A 15351-nucleotide genomic window follows, 5' to 3' on the forward strand; every position below is an offset into this window, starting at 1 on the left:
CATGAGTTATGCAAGCTCATTTAACGGCCTAATTGCTAGGCAATTACATGGGAAATTGACAATGGCAAAACAATTAGAAGGACACTGGGACACTGGGCGCAGTGGGGCGTGGTTGAGACACACACCCAAACGTATGAATTAAGATTTAAGGCTGCTGACGAGCTAAAGTCAAGGCCGAAGAAGACACCCGGAGAAAATCAAATAAATTATGGCGAATAAAACACAAAAATCGTCGAACATGCAGGAACAGGGAGAGGCAGAGGCAGAGCCAGAGCCAGAGCCAGAGCCAGACAAAGGCGACAGCTCAGAAGAGGAGACCCGGCATAGAAAACCCAAATCAAATTGAGATTTATGAGCGCACTGATGTGAGCCTAGGTCAGCCATATCCCCATTGTTGCTGTCCATTCACATCTGCTATCTGGCTTCCATTTTTCATGTTGTCTTCCATTATTACTGTTCGGCAGGCTTCACACCTGCCGGGGAGCCACAGCGAGAGCATAGCAAGCAACGCAGGCATAGCGCCAAAAGGGAAAATTTTTAGGTCACATCACGGGAAGAGACCCAGGCAAAATAATATCCGAGCATATAATTTATTATATTGATTCGGCCAGAGACAAAATAAGACAAATTACTTAAAGTAAAGTAAAAGTGGCAATAGATTGCTCTTCTTTCATTTCGATGGAGAATGGCACAAATATTAGGTTACCTTCATTTCGCTCGGTGCTTGAATTTGCCACCTCATGAGGCATTGTTTCACTCAACTACAAAATTTAAGTAATCCCCTAAGCCGAATCATTTGATCCGTTCTTTCTATTACATTGATGCTACAGTGCTTCAAAAAGAGTACAGCTGTAATTATGTATACTCAAATAAATCTGAAACATACTACTGTGTTCAAAGATTCGTTTACTGTGGATTTCTTTAGGGCTCTATTTAATTATTATTTCGATAGCGATATATTTGATATATTTCGGTAGATAAAACCAACGTGTATCTATCTATCGTCTAAATAATAGTTCGCGAATGATATGCATATTATCATTTTGGAGAGGGATAGCTACTGAGTATGATCTTAATGTTATCAGAATTCTTTATATTATATTTGATACTATATATATTTGACATTTTGGCTAAAATTCTAAGGGTAATGAGTACAAAAAGCTGTATAATGGATTAAAGCTGAATTAAAATTGATAAACTAAGCTAAATTTGTATGGTTCTACGTTCTACTACGTACTGCACATGTACTTACTTCGTACCCTATTTACAGTAGATGTACTCCAAATAGATTGGACATTAATAAGAACAAACAGGAAGCGAACAGGCGATACAAGAGTTGACCGCACTTTCCCACTTTCGCCGTTCACGGTTCAGGACACGAATATCGGAGCAAACTTTGATGACACATTTTCCTATTTGCGTGCATCAATTATTTCTATATCTCAACTTGGGCCACGCCACCGTGCCACAGTGCCACCGTGCCACCATACAACCGACAGACAAGCACATGCCACCGCACAGTCCACCCTTGCGTCGTTTTCGATTTGTGTCATAAATTGGCAGCTGCCGTTTTGAGGCTGCTCGGTTCGTGGGAGCAATAAAAATAAGCGGCCATAAAATTCAATTATGGCCACAACAAGTGCAGACACCCACTCATACTCATACATCCGTACTCGCACTCGCACTCGCACGACAAAGTCCGCTCTCTGGCAATCATTGCAATCAATTGTGCATGCACCCATGAGTCGAAGCCAGTGCGGCAGGCATCGCCACGGCATGGCAAGCAGTCAAATGGTCGGTTCGGTCTGGCACACGCACATCCTAGCCACATGCAACATGCAGCGCTACAATTTGGTCGACTTCAACGGTGAGACGCAAACAGGGAGACGGAAGTTGTGCAACACTTTCGGTTACTTTCTAGCTGTGACAACAAAGTGCACCGCTGTGTCAAACAAACAAACACACACATTTACATATAAATCGAATACAAGCGTAGATTCACCACAATGCGTGTAAAGTGCACTTATCACACACAAATGGACACAAGTACCCTCATCACCCAAGAGGCACTTTCAGAGTCACAAATTCATGAAATTTATCGATATGCAACGTTTCTTAAGTGAAATTTTCAATGAAAGATGCTCTGAGTTATGCATATTCCTATTGGAACAGAACCTGGGGACCACTTCTTTTCACTATTATCCGTTGGAAACACATTTTAGGCAAGTATCGTGGTGTCTTTGCAGTCTTGTCATAATAAGTATATTTATAATTTGACTATTAAAATAATTGTATAATGGCAAAGGTATTCCAAGAGTATTATGGATAAAAAGGTCGCCAAATGGCACTTTCTTTTTGTTTCATTCTTCTATAAAATAAAAACTATTACAAACATGAAATCTTGTTAAACATGAGTATAATATCAATATTTACAGAGGTAAAACCATACATATGGTATTTCTGCCTATTCTGCAGATACATTTTTACCGTATACATTCTCACACTTCCGTAGGAGAACACTCATTACGGGTACGTAGCAAGAGACATTCAATTATCTACATGTATGTACATTCGGCAAAAACCAATGCACCACCGAGTTTTGTACTTCCGTCTGTACTACTATAATCTAAAGAGGGGAACGTTGTGAGTTGCTGCTGCGACCGCAACTCTACTATTATACCCGATACGTAGTCAGCATGGCTTTCCCCCGGTATACGAAGCGTACATTGAGCGACAAAGAATGTTTGAAATTTTGAAATACACTTGTGCAAGTTCGATATCACAGATGTGTGGATACAAAATGTCGTTGCTATAGCTCTTATAGTCTTTTAGCACTAGGCGCTCATGGGGACGGACAGACAGACATGGCTCAATCGACTCGGCTATTGATGCTGATCAAGAATATATATACTTTATGGGGAAACACTTCCTTCTGGACGTTACACACATCCATTTTCACCACAAATCTAATATACCCCTATACTCATTTTGAGTATCGGGTATAAAAATCGAAGACCAGAAGGCCACAGCCACTATCACTGGTTGTAGAACTGGAAAAGCTCTCCATGTCTGTATGAGGTGAAATACTGCACTTTTAAATGAAATCAAATATTTATTGGCAAATATAATTGTACAACTAACTGCATAGTTATTTGCTCGGCCTGGCTTGGTCATTTAATTAACTTGGCAGCTCCGCAAATGGCTCGCACTCGAAAGTCATGTTCATGCATGTTATAAATGCTCTTCATGTGATTTCCCCACGGTGGGGGCGGTCATGGGCAGGGTGCAATCAGGGACCGACACACGGGGTAACTGTGCGGTATTAATAACGAGCTACAAAGCTTGACCAGAAATGAATGAGAGGTGATACAACTTTTCCCTTTGTAATTAAAATGGAATCAAATGTGTCCATCGGGTTAGCTTTAAGTGGAGAATTCGCGAAAAAACATTCCATTGTCTCCTTCAAATGCAATGATGGCAAGAAGCTGGAAAGCATATGTGTACAATGTACACTGTACATGCTTTTAAAATAATTCCATTATATTCTGTAATCCATTGTCATCCCAACCTACTAAGCTGCACATTACGCTAATGAGGTTTTTATTGGCTTAGCTTAGCACTTGGATATCTATTGGGATATCGTCTAATGGGAACACTTTATGGCGATCTAATGAGCGCCAAAATATGCGGGCCATAAATCAAAGCCTATGATGCCGGAGAATGAATGGAAGAAGGCGAAACTAAACAGTTTATCCCTTGACACGGCCGCCCATGCACACATATGTATGTATGTATTAAACGATGATATTTTATTAGAGGGGAGCTTATCGGGAGCTTGGCATTGCCAGCATCGATGCCGAGCTGTCTCATCCCAAATGCCATTAAATCCCATCAATTTTTCTCACCCAGCTAGGAATTTAAATATTGTTGCTGTGGCCTAAGCATCCAACAATAACATGACAAAGAAAAGGTTAAAAAATTGGCAATAAAAAATTAAATAGGGAAAAAAGGGCATGGGCAAGACAATGGGTTGGAGAATACACATTGCTTGCGTTTCCTAAGAAAATCGAATCCAAGAGCATCCATGCACTTAATTGAAGCGATCAGTATGTAAATATCTGTATACTCTTCTAATTTTGTTCTCTTATCAATGCACCCCACCATACCAGCATATACTCGTACGTCAAACAATCGGGCCTTCAGTTTGTCTGTTTTTCTTCCATTTTCTAGTTAATTAATTTCAATTTATGTGCGCGCTTATAAGCTCCTTTAACTATGCGCAAACTACAAAACGTCTTGAAACGTCGAAAACTTTTTGATTTCCTTCAGCATGTTCCGTGTGGCTGAATCTTACTTTATGAATTTTATCACAAACATAATTTAATTGAGCTAAATAATATTTATAGTCTACTTCCCGAAGCTTTAATTTCCCAACATTCTAACTGATTCCCTGGCATTCAGGTAAAGCATAGGAGCTCGATGTAAGAAATTATTTAAATCTTGATAGACGCTAAAATCCCTAGGCTTCGTGGATCGATTGCACTGCCTATTTTATTTTGATACATTAATTAATAAAGTACCCTTTGAACCAATTAATTTGAAGTTTTCTTCAGCTCTTTACCAATCCACCGCAATCGTAAATAAGAACCATCTTATATTCGAGGGACTATCAATTCTTAAAATATAAGCAATAAGCTGCAGCCCAATGTCCCAATGGAAAAATATTAATAACATACTTAAAATTCCAATAAATTAATTATTCTGAGAAAAAATACGTATGAAAACGTGCTGAGAATTTTGCATAGGTGCAACTGGTCGAGTGGCAAATCAAAAGTAATTATTCCTCGGATCTAAGTGAGCAGGGTGAGCTTTGGCTGAACCAAGGGAGCCATATTCCGTAAACTTTTACAACATTTAAGTATGTTCATATATGTGACTGTTGGCATTCTTATTGGGAACATTAATTGAAACAGAAACGTATCGGTGACGGTGCTTGCAGAATAATGATAAGCTAATTTGGAATCATCATTTATTCGCATTATAGTTTGGATAGGCTACCAAAGTGATGGTCGGTATCAAGATAATCTTATGTGGGGCATATTCTCCTGCAACCTAATGAAGACAATAGGCGCATAAAATAGCCTGTGGCCCTAACTGATGTAGCGGCCGCACATGTACCCGTATAACATTCCATTGAGATTTATCCTTGCGATTCCTTCACCTGTAAGGCATCGCTTTCCTTCGGTTTTTTTTTTTCATTCATAAATTGTACAGTTTCTGCTGCATGTCCATGTCCCCTTGTAAGCCGGAGGAGCCAGCTGAAAAGGGGAAAAATCTGTCAACGCCACTTTTCACATTCCCCGCTTCCCCACCCCCGCTCTTGCCACTCCGTCGTTGCCTCAAGCCTTCATGCAGCATGTTGTGTTGTTTTACGCCACTAAATATGCCAAGGCGCGCGTAAATTGATTTAAGCACGGCGACAAGTACGCGGTGACGATGCCTGCGAGTATGTGGGTGATAGAAGACATGGTAATGTGGGAATTGACGCCCTGTCTCCCCAGCCATATGCCTCGATAGGGGCTCCTCTTGGCAGCCAAGATGTGGGCATCTATTACTTTGAAAGAGCGTTTGAGCCTGTAGTTGAGGGTGCCTCCGGCTCGAAGCTAATCATTATACTGTTGCTTTTGCTGCTGCTGCGGCTTCTTCTTGTTGTTTTCCGCGCATTAATGTTTAAATATTTGCATAAAGGATATAAACAAATTCCGCGAAGAAAACAGCAGCACATTTTTTCCTAGTACGAGTATCTTTCAATCAAATATTTGAATACGAACCATGGGGACATGACATGCATACTTCCTACTGAAGTATTAAAATAGATTCATACTTATATATTCATAAGCCAAGCAATAGCGGATATCTTAAGGCTTAAGGTCGCATCTTCTGAGATGGCTCATCATCCAATTGTCCCGAATGCTTACATTTAAGCACTTTTCAATTTAACCACAAAAAGACACCGCTAGTTTATGCATAGAAAAGTTATCTTATCGGATTATTATAGTTTATCTTACAAGTGAACGGAACGAAACGGAATGGAACGAAAGTCAAGCAACCCAGATGAACTATAAAGAATGGAATGAAACTTTGATAATTACCATATTTTCGGGTAAACAATAATTCTTTAATCCTGGGGCTTAAGCGTGTCTCGTTAACGTCCAGTTGACGAAAATTTCATTAGCATAATATTTTCGGTAAACAAAACTACGAGTATTCTCAGTGGGCGCCTACCTCAATTGCTAATAAATATAAATAACCGAAGCTTCGTAAGGTACATTTACTCGTATACGTATATCTATATGTAGTCCAGTTGCCAGTTGATACGAGTATAAGCCCACTGCAGGGTACGGCTGTAACTGGCCTTAATCAACAACGGGCCAGCAAACGACAAACGTCAAGCAATATTATAATCACTTCGGCCCTGCGCCCGATCAGTCCCGGGCCCCGGGCCATAAATCTGGAACAAACGAACGGAGAGCAGTACGCGTAACAACAGGAAAAGTTCCAAAACAAAAAAATCAATTGGCCGTAGTAAGTTTTACTTATTATGGTGGATTTTCCGCACTGCACAGACCAAAGCCGCAGAGCTTTTTCCGAGGGTGAACAAAGGGGTTTTGTTCTGGAGGTGTAGGTGTCCTACGTCATGAGCACATCGAATCGAGTGTACGATGATTACGCTTGAGGAGTCACTGCTGTTTGTCATCTCGGACGTTTGATTATTATTATTAACACGTGACTGAAATGGGGCTAATTCAGGCGAGAATTTAATTAAAAATTGTACCCTTAATAACCAGCGAAAGCGAACAGACAGACAGACAAAGCGGGATAGCGAGAGAAGGAGGGAGAAAGAGGGATAGAGTGGGAGTGGAGACTACAAAACCGACAACGAAGAATGCAAGAGGAAAAAAACGTGACGTGAACCGCTGATGGACGCCGCATTCACTTCACGGACTGTTTTGTCCTCCGCCTGGGCACTGTCCGCATGACGGTGGGCATTTTGGTTACGCCTGTAAATTGTTCAATGGTCGTTTGCTCTTTGTTTTTGTGGCTAGCGTACCGTACCAGGCATTCCACGTTTTACGAGCTTTTTAATTGTCAGCCACGCACTCCGGCCAGCTCGCAATCCCATCGTTTTTATCGGGGGGTAATGGATAAGCCGGAGACTCCTCCGAAGTCTCGAAAATGACCCGGAAGAGAATTGGATTCCCGTCGATCTGGGTTTGAAGGATGATGCTGCAATTCCATTGATGGCTTACACTGAACCATTAATTGTTTAATTTATTGACCCGCAAACGAGTTATATGAACCGCATTAAGCTATATAATCCACTGGGCATTAGCTGGAGGCAGTAGAGGGATATTTGGGGTCTCTGAATGATTTGTGATAGTTGCTTCAGTTCAATTCAATCGACAGCATTCTAGCACCTTCGCCGTCGTTCTGCGCCTAACATTATTGTTATTGAAATTTCAAAATAAAAACTAAATTAGGACAAAACTTTTAACTCAATTACAAAGTCATTGAAAAACAAATTGCAAACACGGACACAGCGAAACAAAGCAAAATGGAAGAAAGTAGGAGTACGAGTAGATGGAGCACAGGATGAGGAACATGAAAGAGAAATTTCGAATTGCATTTGCAGACCACTTTTCCTCCTTCCTCCCCCTCGTCATACTGTTTTCAACGAGCTCAGCACAGAAAAGGAAAATTTGCTTCGCTGTCCGGGGAAAATGTGGATTTACTGCATTTCTCCTATTTTTCGCTGCCATACCATTATTATTGTTATTTTGGGGTTTTAGTGTTTGAAGGTTTTTAATGGTCTTAAAATATTATTGCAGGCGCTCTTACCGTTGACATGGCACGGCATTGTGCACTTAAGGATGCAATCTGACTTGTTCGAGGGGAGGGGCCCTCTAGCATACGACCTTGGCTCATTCCGTCTACTCCATAGGCACTAATATATATATGTATGTACATATATTCTTAGATAGTATTTCTTTCTTCAATCCAATATACCATTTCCTATACAATTGGCAGCAAATGGACTACTAGAAAATCCTACTGAGCTTCGACACAACTACAAATCCACAGTTGACATGGATTTCATGGACTTTCAAATACAGCAAATCCCAAAAAATAAAACTCCTCGCACACAAATACGAATAGTAATCGTCTCAGCAGGACCAATATTACCAGGAGGATCTTGAAGACATCGATTTGTTCGAGCTGCAATCCAAGAATCCAAGAATTTATCCTTCAAGTTTATACATTGTCATTAAGAACTCGCTCATGAAACAAACTGGTACCCTGACATAAAGCTGTGGACTGAAAAGTCATTACCAGCTGTGGTACCTATATGTCAGCTCTTCAATTTTCAGGATCCATCCTCCTTTGAAGGAGTGCCCAGCGCCTTTGAGAAAATATGTCATTGGAATGATAGATGAGCAGTAAACTCAGGAAAAAGCACAACAGAAATATTTGATAATGATAGTAAGGACATATACTAAGTTCCATTATTAACAGATAATTTGTTAATTTAATAAATAAATAAATAAATATGTATGCACATAATATTTTAATCATTTTAAATAAATTTTTGTTGCATATTTCTTTTTGGAATTTCATTCTCCTATTTACCATTACAATATTGTGCTAATCAGAGATTCCAATAAATAAGTAAAAAACCCTACTGCTAGCTCGTAGACAGACATCTACATACAACACTCAAATAAGGGTGTCAAAGTGGACAATATATAAATTGGGAACAACTATATTGTAAACTGAAACGTTCCGCCAGATACGTGCCTTAAAAGTAGGAATACTTTAGATAAGACTATAAGAATAAGAATACAAAAATTGGTAAGAAAGAAGTTCTTCTTACAATATAATTTTAAACCTTTTAGGAAGATGTATTTTCTTGTATTATTTATTAGACCTAACGAAAATAAAGCACTTCCGCGTACATAAGAAAATTACACAGTAAATAAGCCCCCAGCAATCTTTTGGATAAATGTTTTCGTTGCGCTATTTAAGGAACATAAAGACACTTCACTTCCGACCAACAGTTGTACACTTTACAATGGTAATAGACTTTCATTTAAATTAAAAATTAATGGTTTACAAACAATCACCTTCAGTTTCCTCGTCTATTTGCATTCATTGATGGTTTACGTATATTAAATTGTTTGTTTAATATTATGCAAAAGCCACGTATCCCACTGTTGTAATTTGAATATTCTATCCAGATTATCTTTTTAAACTGCGAATGGCGCTTTTAGAGATCCACAATTCGTTGCAGTACACTTTTCAAAAACGTATTGGAATTCGGAATCGTCACTTGTTGTACGCGCTCGGGCGACCGCCGCCAATGTATTACAAGCCAACGGGGAAACTGTCCGCTTTCAATACGATACCGATACCGTTAACGTGCAACGTCGTACAGGAACTGGAATGTGCGGATGTATTGGCCAAACTGTTGCGACAGTGGCCATAAACACGAGCCCAACGACCGTTGTCACCCGAGAAACAGCCGACGGCCCACGAAGGAGAGGGCTTCCAGATACAGTGGAGGCTTTTCCAGCGAGCAAGTGGGCGGCCTGTGGGCCGTGTCTTATCAGCCAGACCAGCTGCTCAATAAAGAGCCAACAGCTGATGTCCTTGCACAGGTTCTCCGCGTGTGTGGGATGGGGAGTTTTGATGAGTATAACTGCCGCGACGGCCGAACAAGAATATATTGGCTAGAAGAAATGATTTTATAATTCTAACAAAAGGCTAATTTGGTTTTGTATTTCCGGTCTTAAAATATTAGAATCATATTCATAATGAGAATTACATTTTACGTATTTTTGCTTAACTAATTTAATTTATTATATTATTTTCGTATACGATGTTCGGTGAACGATGAATGTTAGTTGTTCTATACATATGTATGTAAGTGTGTTAACTAGATTAAAAGCAGACTCCTACTTGCATTCGAGTATCGATTCCTCATGAATATGGTTTTAACAATTCAAAAAAACAACAAAATAATATACCACTGTACTTTTTGAGCACTTTTCGATCATGACTGTGGTGATAAAATACAATTTAAACACAATTTAACTAAACCATGAAACCATCTCTTTGTAGACAAATAGATTTATGTTTGGTTTTTTGGAGTATTCCTGTTAAAACTATTTCTTAAGTGATCTGCTTTTGAGGTCCGAGTTGTCTCCCCTAAAATGAAACTTTAGTTTTGAATAACTATTATCGACAGAAGAGTCTCTGCAATAACCTATTCAAAAGTTATAATATTTACTATTTTATCTTCATCTCAGCTGAAATACAATTATGGATCATTTCTATAATTCTATTGTTGACTTTATATTTTCCAGGATGAAATAGGAGGGGCTTCGTCCTTCCAATTCTGCTACTCTTTTAGGAGTAGGTACGTCTTCTACTGCTATTCTACTCCTATTAGTCGTAGTCATCACCACGCATGCGTCAATTCCCCCAGTCCACAGCCAACATGCCCCAACTGGAAAACGGGAAAGCGAACTGTTGCTCCTAACCGGTGGTCTGATACTAACATCAACCGATGTCACACATAGCGCTGTCCTGGCTCTGGGGCAGGCTGTGCATCGAAAAATCACTTTGCATGCAGTTTTTACACGTTTTCGTGTGCATCTTACATATGAAAACACTTTCGATCGACTCTTGGCCACCTAGGCCTAGGCATTTCCAAAGGTCGTGGCCATCAGAAACAATTTCTCGTGCCACTGCGGCCGATACTGCTGAGCCTGCACTCTCAGCGTTGAGTGGTTTTTATAAGCCCTCCGCCACATCATCCTTGAATGTTGGTTTTGGGATGACTACCTTGCGATGGGTTGGCGTGAAGTGAAATGCAATTGCGGGCGGAGTGATGTTGATGGCCAAATTGAAGTTGTGTGTTTATGTTTCAGTTCATCGATTGGCTGCATTCCTCTTCTCCTCTTCTGGTCCATCTCGTTGCCTGCACGCCCCCTAATGCACCGTTTATCGGAGACAGGATGCGAAAATCCTGCCATGCAAAAACCACTCGAATGCATCGATGCATTTCCGCTGTGCAATTAAATTACAAACCTTTGCTTTTTTATCTCAATCGGAATTCAGAAAAGCTAAAAATCGGGCACGTGCCAATTCGCCAGCGGAGGCGCCTCCAATCGATGTCATTTATATTTGATTCCAATTTTCGAATTTTCCAACCATTTTTTTTGGCAAATCCATGCAAATAGCATTAGAATCTCTATTGGTCTGCTTTGTACTGTGCAGGAACGACTATGAATCTTGGGCAATAAATTAAAGTAACATTAAATATAAAGCTGTGGATTACTTGTCTCAAAAAGAATTCTTTTCAGACCGGTTCTAACTAATGGATGTACATTGTACATTGTTTAACTTGCTATGATACCATTTCGAAAATACAATATACTTGATACTAAATATCATTTATACTTTCACAGCTTTATACCCAGCTTTGACGTTGATGCTCGACACTAGTATAATACACATATGCTCTATTTTTATACCCGATACTCAAAGTGAGTATTGGGGTATATTAGATTTGTGATGAAAATGGATGTGTGTAACGTCCAGAAGGAATCATTTCCGACCCCATAAAGTATATACATATATTCTTGATCAACATCAATAGCCGAGTCGATTGAGCCGTGTCCGTCTGTCCGTCCCTATCAGCGCCGAGTGCTTAAAGACTATAAGAGCTAAAGCAACGACATTTTATATCCGGACTTCTGTGATATATATATATATATATATATATATATATATTTTTCTAGCGATTTCGGGCGGTTCAGGAGTCTGAACACAAAACCGGTTAGTTTAGCTCTTATAGTCTCTGAGAACATTTCGTTATGGCTGGTAACATTTAAAAAAAGGCAATCTGCATCTACACGAATTTAATATACATACATATGTACTTATTGGGTTTATATCATTGAGAAGGTTGTCCTTTATTGTTTATTAATCAGAATCTACCACATATAGAATATCCTTATATATCGGTTTAAATTCATCAATGCCCATTGAAATACGAGATTAATATATAATATATATATATATATATCAATAAAAGGCAGACTAGTGTAAATCCCTATTAAGCCATTAGCGCCAGCCCTTGACCATTTTCCAGCCGTCTTTTAATGGGTTGACAGCTTTTTATACCCGATACTCAAAATGAGTATTGGGGTATATTAGATTTGTGGTAAAAGTGGATGTGTGTAACGTCCAGAAGGAAGCGTTTCCGACCCCATAAAGTATATATATTCTTGATCAGCATCAATAGCCGAGTCGATTGAGCCCTGTCTGACTGTCCGTCTGTCCGTCCGTCCGTCCGTCCGTCCCTATCAGCCCCTACAAGTCACTAAACTGCTTTCAAAACTTTGCCCCGCCCACTTCCGCCCCCACAAAGGGCGAAAATCTGTGGCATCCACAAATTCAAAGATACGAGAAAACTGAAAACGCAGAATCGTAGAGGATAACTATATGTTCTAGAGTGTAAAATCTGAACTAGATCGTATAATTATTATAGCCAGAATCAAGAAAACAATTTCATTCTTTCTCGCTCTGTCTCTCTCTAACACTCAGGTTTCATGGTCGGTTTTGCCAATTGCAAAATATGAGTTCAAGGATCTCAGAACCTATAAGAGCCAGAGCAACCAAATTTGGTATCCACACTCCTGTGATATCGGACCTTGACCGTTTCGTGTCCAAATTTCGCCACACCCCCTTCCGCCCCCGCAAAGGACGAAAATCTGGGGCATCCACAAATCTCAGAGACTATTAAGACTAGAGTAACCAAATTTGGTATCCACACTCCTTTGAGATCTCACTATAAAACGTATATCTCAAAATTTCGCCCCACCCCCTTCCGCCCACACAAAGGACGAAAATCTGTTGCATCCACAATATTGCAGATTCGAGAAAACTAAAAACGCACAATCATAGAGAATGACCATATATATCCGGTTGCGGAATATGGATCAGATCGGATAATTTGTATAGCCAAAAGCAACAAATCAATTTGCAGTGGCTACGCAGTGCCCGACGTCACGTTCAGACTGATTTTCTGTCTCTCTCGCACGCACTCTTTGTCGTGTCGTTCAATATTCGCGGCGTCTGCCGGAGGAGAGCCATACTGACTAAGTATCGGGTATAACTGTAGAGTTGCGGTGTCCGCAGCAACTCACAACGTTCCCCCTCGCTTGGAGTTGAAAAAGAAGACTTTAACTTTTAAAAGCTTTTCACATCGTAAGTAAAGGGGCCAAAAACAATAAACGCACACATTGAAACCTCTGTGCGGGGTTGAATAACGGGACTTTCTGAGCTTCCCTTACCGCAAATAAGAACTGTCTTTGGTCAGCCAAAGCGCCGCTTCCAATATTAACCACCCAGACTCTCAAATCATTCAATGCAAAGCGAGACCTAATTTGAATATTTTATTTTCGTCCAGCGGCGAGAACAGGAACAGCATTAATTAAAATGGATTCAGAGTCGGTGGAGAGAAGGGAGACTCGCGCTCGACAGAGACAGACGTACAACCTATTAATCGGGTGATGCAGCTGCGATGGCCCCACTTCCGCAAACCAATTTCTCGTTGTCCTGATTAGCATTAGCCCAGGCTCCGGCAGTGGACATCTGAGCGGTCTTTCGTTGCACTCTTAATGCAAAACTAATTTGTGCTATCCCACAGCCAGTGACTGACATAGGTGTGGGCTTGCATTTTTGTGGAGGAGGCGGCGGCGTGGCGACAATGGTTTAATCCACCGCAAATGCAGCTGCTGTTAATTAAGGTTTCTGTGCCGGGGAGTGGACACAACGGTCATGATGGGATGTCGCACGTTGACAGATTATGCGGTATTCTCGGTGACTGTACTGTGGCTGGTGCGGCTGGAAATAGGTAAAAATATTGAAAGAAAAAAGAGAAACCAAAATTCTGCCTGACTTTCGCAAAAATACTCCTGCATGGATTTATACAAAGTTAAAACATATTTACTTGAATGAAGAGAGGTCGAAGGGCACCAATTAGGCCACAGCTTGAACTGTAGAAGAACAGTTAATTATTGAAATATATAATTTACTCTTGACTGTTGAAGCCAACATTCATACATATGTACGAGTAGTAACATAGCAGATTTTTGAAACATTCGATAACCATTTTGCCGTATCTAATCAACAGTAAGTCAACTAATTAAATAAGAATTTATAGTCAACCAATTGTCAGCAGTTGGGTTTTTCAATTACAAGTCTAGATCCAAGACGAATATACATATGTAAATATATGTAAATATGTCATGGTGGTAAGTATAGATATTTGTATGTATGTTTAAAGGTATTTATATCGGACTGACCCACAATGAAATTAAATTTTGATGTGGGTCTAGTTATTTGGCAGACACCCCCATAAGCTGCTCTCAGAAAACAAAAAAGTTCTGACTCTTGTCCGAAATGCAAATGCGTGCGAGTCCAGCAATATCTGGATTCTTAGCCACCTCCAAAACGGATCTGTTGACAGCATCGCACATACTTACCTACCTACTGAGCCCTTTTTAAATATGCATGAGCACCTTTTCGGCCGCTCTTGGCTGCTTTTGGCCGCTTGTGTTGGCACACTCGGCTCATACATACTTGCCAGCAGCAACCTTATTTCCACGCCGCAGAACACCAACTAAAGGGAGTATGGGTGGGAATGGATGGAGAGTTAGAGTGCAGACCCTAAATAAATTTATTGCAGCACTTGAAAAGGACAACAACAAAAACCTAATGGAACTAAGACCTTGGAATTATGGATATTATCTGTTTTAAATGTTGATTTCAAGTGTTTGATGTTCGCTTAAAGTTCCACGATCAACGGGATCAATTCCAACGTCATCGTATTGGGGATGGGCCTGATAATTACTAAACTTTAAGTAGTTCTTAAAACCACTAAGGCCCCTCAATTACTAAACTTCAAGTAGTTCCTAAAACCTATTGAGGCATTGAGCTTTAGCTAATAGACTAGCTACTATACAACTAAGCAGATATACAACAATATTTAAAATGATACAATTAGGCATTACTAAGGAAAAGCAGTAGACTTCTCAAGATCAAGGGCAAAAACAAATAAATTTGAAAACGAACTGGTGCCCCATGCAGCATATTCTAAACGGGGGGGAACGTTGTGAGTTGCTTCTGTGACCGCAACTGGACATTTATAGAGACAGAAAATCAGTCAAAACGTGTAGTCGGGCGCTGCGTAGCGACCGAAAATGGATTCGTTACTTTTGG

General features: G+C 40.1%; 1 protein-coding gene across 1 annotated transcript in view; it reads right to left on the reverse strand.

Annotated features, from left to right (window-relative positions):
- Positions 1–9496, reverse strand: part of LOC108154443 — a 46015-nt gene extending 36519 nt beyond the window's left edge. The window contains exon 1 of the mRNA XM_017284715.2: positions 9183–9496. The gene's annotated coding sequence lies outside the window, so the exon portion shown is untranslated. The remainder of the gene's footprint in view (positions 1–9182) is intronic.
- Between the last annotated feature and the right edge of the window lie 5855 nt (positions 9497–15351).

This window comes from Drosophila miranda, chromosome 2, assembly GCF_003369915.1.
Source record: "Drosophila miranda strain MSH22 chromosome 2, D.miranda_PacBio2.1, whole genome shotgun sequence".
Taxonomy (NCBI): Eukaryota; Metazoa; Arthropoda; class Insecta; order Diptera; family Drosophilidae; genus Drosophila; species Drosophila miranda.